Source organism: Homarus americanus, unplaced genomic scaffold (genome assembly GCF_018991925.1).
Source record: "Homarus americanus isolate GMGI-L3 unplaced genomic scaffold, GMGI_Hamer_2.0 scaffold52687, whole genome shotgun sequence".
Classification (NCBI taxonomy): Eukaryota; Metazoa; Arthropoda; class Malacostraca; order Decapoda; family Nephropidae; genus Homarus; species Homarus americanus.
In genome coordinates this window covers 1,116,428-1,123,978 of record NW_024734362.1, presented here as the reverse complement: position 1 = coordinate 1,123,978, position 7,551 = coordinate 1,116,428, and positions in this window count along the sequence as shown.

The following is a 7,551-nucleotide window of genomic DNA, read 5'->3' as shown; positions in this document are numbered from 1 at the left end:
GTTGGTGATCAGTGTTGCCAACTGTTGAAATTAGTGCCAGTGTAATGCTATGAGTTATATGACCAGATGTATTGGCTCCTATCGTTACTAAATGTGGCTAATGTGGCTAATGTGGTTGATTATTGTGGACAGAAATGGGATTGTACGTATTGTTTGTAAAATAGAGTGAACTTAATTCATAAGGAATGTGTATTATACGGAGGGGCAGCAAGAGTTAACACGTAGTTTTTGTTAGTGTGTGTGTGTGTGTGTGTGTGTGTGTGTGTGTGTGTGTGTGTGTGTGTGTGTGTGTGTGAATGTGTCAGTGTGTGTGTGTGTGTGTGTGTCAATGTGTGTCGGTGTGTGTGTGTGTGTGTGTGTCAGTGTGTGTGTGTGTGTGTGTGTGTGTGTGTGTGTGTGTGTGTGTGTGAGGTTCGGGTGTACAGTATGTCACCAACTAACTGATCGATATTTATCAAACAACTGAGGCCTTGTAATGGTTGAGGAAAATGCTAATAACTTGTGGTAATAATTAGATCAAGAATGAGGCCACGGTGACGAGGTGGTGAAGAAGAAACATCAACTCAAGAGACCTCCATTAAACCCTTAGTTCTATCAGTAATTGTTGTTGTTGTTACGATTGTTGTTGTTACGATTGTTGTTGTATTTGTTATTGTTGTTGTAATTTATGTTTTCAGTGGTTCATGTATTTAAACACCTCTAATAAGCCTTAATATTCATACTATACTATAATTGTAATTGGTATTAGTCATAAAACGGAGGCAGGTGTTTAATCTCACACACACACACACACACACACACACACACACACACACACACACACACACACACACACACCGACCAATATATGCCCCACACAAATGATAATCTCACCTGACACACACACGCCAGGCGAGGTAATAACTTTTGTCCACACAAGTGTTAATCGACGTACACACACACACACACACACACACATATATACATACGTACACACAAAAACACCATCACAATTACCTTCACCATCACCACCACTGTTATCACCACCACCGCCACTATTATCATCACCATATAAATCACTTCAATAAACTCAAGTTATCGACTAAAATATCTATAATAAGTCGAGAAGAGAAGAACAGAGTTACAGAAGAGTTACAGAAGAGTTACAGGAGAGTTACCGGAGGAGAAAGCAGCGCTACTCCATAACACAGTATCTCCACCGTCACTTAACACTATCTTGTCACCTCCATCATACTATAACGACTTGATAATCCAATACCAAATGACTCTATCCGTAGTGGCGGGGGATATTACTCATAGAGATGGTCTGATATATATATGACCATTTGTAATTTGTTTTTCTTTGAGAGAATCAGATAAAGCGTAATGTTATGTGTTATGGGAGGTGAGGGGTGGCAGCGTCTTGTGGCTGGGGAGGGGTGAGGGGAGTGGCAGCGTCTTGTGAGCTGGGGGAGGGTGGCAGCGTCTTGTGAGCTGGGGGAGGGTGTTATGGGAGGGTGAGGGGTGGCAGCGTCTTGTGAGCTGGGGAGGGTGTTATGGGAGGGGTGAGGGGGTAGCGTCTTGTGAGCTGGGGGAGGGTGTTATGGGAGGGGTGAGGGGGTGGCAGCGTCTTGTGAGCTGGGAGGAGGTGTTATGGGAGGGTGAGGGGGTGGCAGCGTCTTGTGAGCTGGGGGAGGGGTGTTATGGGAGGTTGAGGGTGGCGTCTTGTGAGCTGGGGGAGGGGAGGTGTAATGGGAGGGGTGAGGAGGTGGCAGCGTCTTGTGAGCTGGGGAGGGGTGTTATGGGAGGGGGTGAGGGGTGGCAGCGTCTTGTGAGCTGGGGGAGGGGTGTTATGGGAGGGGTGAGGGGGTGACAGCGTCTTGTGAGCTGGGAGGGGGTGTTATGGGAGGGGTGAGGGGGTGGTAGCGTCTTGTGAGCTGGGGAGGGGTGGGTGGCGTCTTGTGAGCTGGGGAGGGGGTGTTATGGGAGGGGGTGGGGGGTGGCAGCGTCTTGTGAGCTGGGGAGGGGTGTTATGGGAGGGGTGAGAAGGTGGCAGCGTCTTGTGAGCTGGGGGAGGGGTGTTATGGGAGGGTGGGGGGTGACAGCGTCTTGTGAGCTGGGGAGGGGTGTTATGGGAGGGTGAGGGGGTGGTATCTTGTGAGCTGGGGGAGGGGGTGGTAGCGCGTCTTGGGCTGGGGGAGGGGGTGGTAGCGTCTTGTGAGCTGGGGAGGGGGTGTTATGGGAGGGGTGGGGGGTGGCAGCGTCTTGTGAGCTGGGGAGGAGTGTTATGGGAGGGGTGAGGGGGTAGCGTCTTGTGAGCTGGGGGAGGGGTGTTATGGGAGGGTGAGGGGGTGGCAGCGTCTGTGTGAGCTGGGGGAGGGTGTTAGGAGGGGTGAGGGGGGTGGCAGCGTCTTGTGAGCTAGGAGGGGTGTTATGGAGGGGTGAGGGTGGTAGCGTCTTGTGAGCTAGGGGAGGGTGTTGGGAGAGGGGTGGGGGGTGGTAGCGTCTTGTGAGCTGGGGGGTGTTATGGGAGGGGTGAGGGTGGTAGCGTGTTTGAGCTGGGAGGGTGTTATGGGAGGGGTGGGGGGTGGCAGCGTCTTGTGAGCTGGGGAGGGTGTTATGGGGAGGGGTGAGGGGGTGGCAGCGTCTTGTGAGCTGGGGAGGGGGGTGTTATGGGAGGGGTGAGGGGGTGGCAGCGTCTTGTAAGCTAGGGAGGGGGTGTTATGGGAGGGGGAGGGGTGGCAGCGTCTTGTGAGCTAGGAGGGGGGGGTGGCTGCGTCTTGGCCGTGAGGGGGGTGATGGGAGGGTGAGGGGTGGCAGCGTCTGTGAGCTGGGAGGGGAGGCAGGAGGGGTGAGGGGTGGCAGCGTCTTGTGAGCTGGGGTGTTATGGGAGGGTGAGGGGTGGCAGCGTCTTGTGAGCTGGGGAGGGGGTGGTAGCGTCTTGTGAGCTAGGGAAGGGGGGTGTTATGGGAGGGGTGAGGGGTAGAAGGTCTTGTGAGCTAGGGAGGGGGTGTTATAGGAGGGTGAGGGGGTGGTAGCGTCTTGTGAGCTGGGGTGGTAGCGTGTTTGAGCTGGGAGGGGTGTTATGGGAGGTGAGGGGGTGGCAGCGCTTGTGAGCTGGGAGGGTGTTATGGGAGGGTGAGGGGGTGGCAGCGTCTTGTGAGCTGGGGAGGGGGGGTGTTATGGAGGGGTGAGGGGGTGGCAGCGTCTTGTAAGCTAGGGGGGGGGTGTTATGGAGGGTGAGGGGGTGGCAGCGTCTTGTGAGCTAGGGGAGGGGGTGGCTGCGTCTTGTGAGCTGGGGAGGGGGGGGATGAGGAGGGGTGAGGGGGTGGCAGCGTCTGTGAGCCAGGGGAGGGGTGGCTGCGTCTTGTGAGCTGGGGGGGGTGTGTTATGGGAGGGGTGAGGGGTGGCAGCGTTGTGAGCTAGGGGAAGGGGTGTTATGGGAGGGTGAGGGGGTGGCAGCGTCTTGTGAGCTGGGGGAGGGGGTTATGGGAGGGTGAGGGGGGGTGGCAGCGTCTTGTGAGCTGGGGGGGGGGGTGGCAGCGTCTTGTGAGCTGGGAGGGTGTTGGGAGGGGTGAGGGGGGTGGCAGCGTCTTGTGAGCTAGGGAGGAGGGGTGTTATGGGAGGGTGAGGGGTGGTAGCGTCTTGTGAGCTAGGGAGGTGTTATGTCCGCTATGCCTCAATTAAATTCTGTTCTTGTAATGTACCGTAAATAATGACCTCACGTTATCTGGCTATATTATGCATTTAAATGTAGTGATATGTATTGGATATAAACGTCCTGGAGAGAGAGAGAGAGAGAGAGAGAGAGAGAGAGATACCCTCACAGTGTATCGACAATCTGTGAAAATATTCGACAAATGAATAACAACAACCAACGCAGTAACAGTATAGTGGAGAAGTAATCAATACGAGGCTCTAGTTGGCCCCTTTATTTAGTTCACTACAGAATGAAAGATAATCTGAGAGAGTGTATCTAGGCGAGACATATCATCTTTCGCATCAATTCACAATCTGACGTAATGGGAATATGATAGCTGGTAGGGACTGGCCGGGCGGGGCGGTGGGTGGAGGGAGTTCCATAGTTCACCGTCCCGTCGCTAGAGAGTCTGGTTCAGCAGGTGTTTGGCCGCCACGTGACATATGGTGATTTTTACCTACTAAACCACCTGTTATTATCTCCGTCTTGATGTTATTTCATGTGTGATTTATTCTTTGATGAAGTTAGAATAATGATTTAAATGATTTCTCTTCTGGTGTTACAGGAGAGAGGAGGGAGTAAGGGTTCTCTCTACCTGGTACCACAGAAGGGTGGGTGGGGTGGGTGGGGAGGCGGGGCAGGCGGCGGGAAATTCAAAACATCTGGACATGATAGGCCGCGGTCACACACACACATTGTTCCTGCCCTTTCAGCCTCCGCCATCGGTTTTCCAGACAACTTCGTCCGTCCCCTTATTGAATGCTCCTGTGTATTGCCCGGGACTTGGTTATCCGCGGTGAGTGAAACGTTTAGCGACTGGGGACTTGGTTATCCGTGGTGAGGGAAACGTTTAGCGACTGGGGACTTGGTTATCCGCGGTGAGTGAAACGTTTAGCGACTGGGGACTTGGTTATCCGCGGTGAGTGAAACGTTTAGCGACTGGGGGACTTGGTTATCCGCGTGAGTGAAACGTTTAGCGACTGGGGACTTGGTTATCCGTGTGAGTGAAACGTTTAGCGACTGGGGACTTGGTTATCTGCGGTGAGGAAACGTTTAGCGACTGGGGACTTGGTTATCCGCTGTGAGGAAACGTTTAGCAACTGGGGACTTGTTATCCGCTGTGAGTGAAACGTTTAGCGACTGGGGGACTTGGTTATCCGCGTGAGTGAAACGTTTAGCGACTGGGGACTTGGTTATCTCGTGAGTGAAACGTTTAGCGACTGGGGACTTGGTTATCCGCGTGAGTGAAACATTTAGCGACTGGGGGACATCCCGTAGTGAAACGCGAGCAGATTGGTTATCCGTGAGTGAAACGTTTAGCGACTGGGGACTTGGTTATCAGGTGAGTGAAACGTTTAGCGACTGGGGATTGGTTATCGTGGTGAGAAACGTTTAGCGACTGGGGGACTTGGTTATCCGCGTGAGGAAACGTTTAGGACTGGGGACTTGTTATCCGTTGAGTAAAACGTTTAGCGATGGGACTTGGTTATCCGCGTGAGGAAACGTTTAGCGACTGGGGACTTGTTATTCGCGGTGAGGAAACGTTTAGCGACTGGGGACTTGGTTATCCACGGTGAGTGAAACGTTTAGCGACTGGGGGACTTGGTTATCCGCGTGAGGAAACGTTTAGCGACTGGGGACTGGTTATCCGCGTGAGTGAAACGTTTAGCGACTGGGGACTTGGTTATCCGCGGTGAGTGAAACGTTTAGCGATCACTTGGTTATCCGCCGAGTGAAACGTTTAGCGACTGGGGATTGTTAATTCCGGTGAGTGAAACGTTTAGCGACTGGGGGACTTGGTTATCCGCGAGTGAAACGTTTAGCGACTGGGGACTTGGTTATCCGCGGTGAGTGAAACGTTTAGCGACTGGGGACTTGGTTATCCGCGTGAGGAAACGTTTAGCGACTGGGGGACTGGTTATCCGCCGAGGAAACGTTTAGCGACTGGGGGACTTGGTTATCCAGGGTGAGTGAAACGTTTAGCGACTGGGGGACTTGGTTATCCGCGGTGAGTGAAACATTTAGCGACTGGAAGGAGACGTCATGAGAGAGAGAGAGAGAGAGAGAGGCATTGTTGGCGATATTTGAAGATGTTGGAGTGTTGGAGAGACGATAAACACACACACACACACACACACACACACACACACACACACACACACACACACACACACACACACACACACACACTCACTCACACACACGCCAAACACTTTTTTCTTCAATAAATTAAACACAATTATTGATTTATATTTACATTGATTTACGGTGGGAATTGATCTCTTCTACATTGAGTGTAATTTCAACGCCATATGACCCGGAAATATAAGACCCAATAACATGGTCTGTGTCATTAACTCTCTGGACATACACAAAATTTACCATTTTTCTGAGAGTGAAAAACAACAAAAAACAAAAAAACAAACACAAACTCACACACAACGGAGAAAACAAAACTAAAAGAATGAAAGGAAAAAAAATAGTTTTAAAAGAAAAGATGAAACGAGAGACAAAAAATACCTAAAATAAAAAAATAGTTTGGTCTCAACATTTGGTATAATTTTTTTTTTGGGGGACATTGGTATATGGGGGTGAGGGGGGCGGGGGTGAGGCGGGCGGGGTTGAGGCGGGGCGGGGGGTGGTCATGGGGGCAGGAAGCTGTGTGTGCCGTCTAGCAGAACTATTTTAAAAGCTGACCCTGCATCACTAACACGCTCTCACTGGCCGACCTACGCACGTTCAACTGACTGTGTAATGTTGACGGGGAGAATGGTGATACTTTCTCCTCTCTGATAGCGGGGCGGGATGGGGCGATCCACGGGGCATCAGTACGGGGCGATCCACGGGGTAGGTGGCCATTTAGGAAGGTGAGGACAAAAAGGGTGAAAAAGAGACGATCCAGAGATAGAGGGAATTGGGGTGAGTCACGGGCAGGATGGGTGACTTACGGGTAGGAGGGTGGCTCACAGGGCAGGAAGTGGTGACCAAGGGCAGGGAAGGGGTGACTCACGGGCAGGAGAGGGGACTCACGGGGCAGGAGGGGGTGACTGGGGCAGGGAGGGGTGACGGCAGGATGGGAGACTCACGGGGCAGGAAGGGGTGACTCACGGGCAGGAGGGGTGACTCACGGGACAGTAGGGGTGACTGGGCAGGAGGGTGACTCAGGGGCAGGAGGGGGTGACTCAGGAGCAGGGGTGACTCAGAGAGAGGGGGTGACTTAGGGGCAGGGGGTGACTAGGGCAGGAGGGTGACTTAGGGGCAGGGGGTGACTCAGAAGGAGGAGGGGTGACTTAGGGGCAGGGGTGACTCCAGAGGGGAGGGGGCGACTCAGGGGCAGGAGGGTCCATGGTTCATTTAATCCGCTCATGTCTGGAGTTAGTGACTGACAGACGGTGAAACAGATAATGTCTCCCCCCTCCCTCCCCTCCCCCTCCCCCCCCCTACTCCTCCCACCCATCCTACTCTCCTCCCCTCCCCTCCCTCTCTCTGTCCCCATTCTTCCCACCCTTCTCTCTCCTTCCCTCTTCCCTGCTTCCCCTTTTCTCCCCTCCCTCCCCTCCTTCCATTCCTCTCTTATCTCTCCTCTCCCTTTCCTTCCCTTTCCTCTCTCTAATTATATATATGTGTGTGTGTATATGTGTGTGTATATGTGTATATGTGTATGTGTATGTATGTATGTATATATATATATATATATATATATATATATATATATATATATATATATATATATATATATATATATATATGTGTGTATGTATATGTGTATATATGTATGGGTATGTGTATATGTATGTATAAAAAATAAAAAAAATAAAAAATAAAAAAAATAAAAAATAAAAATAATAAATAATAAAATAAATAAATATTGA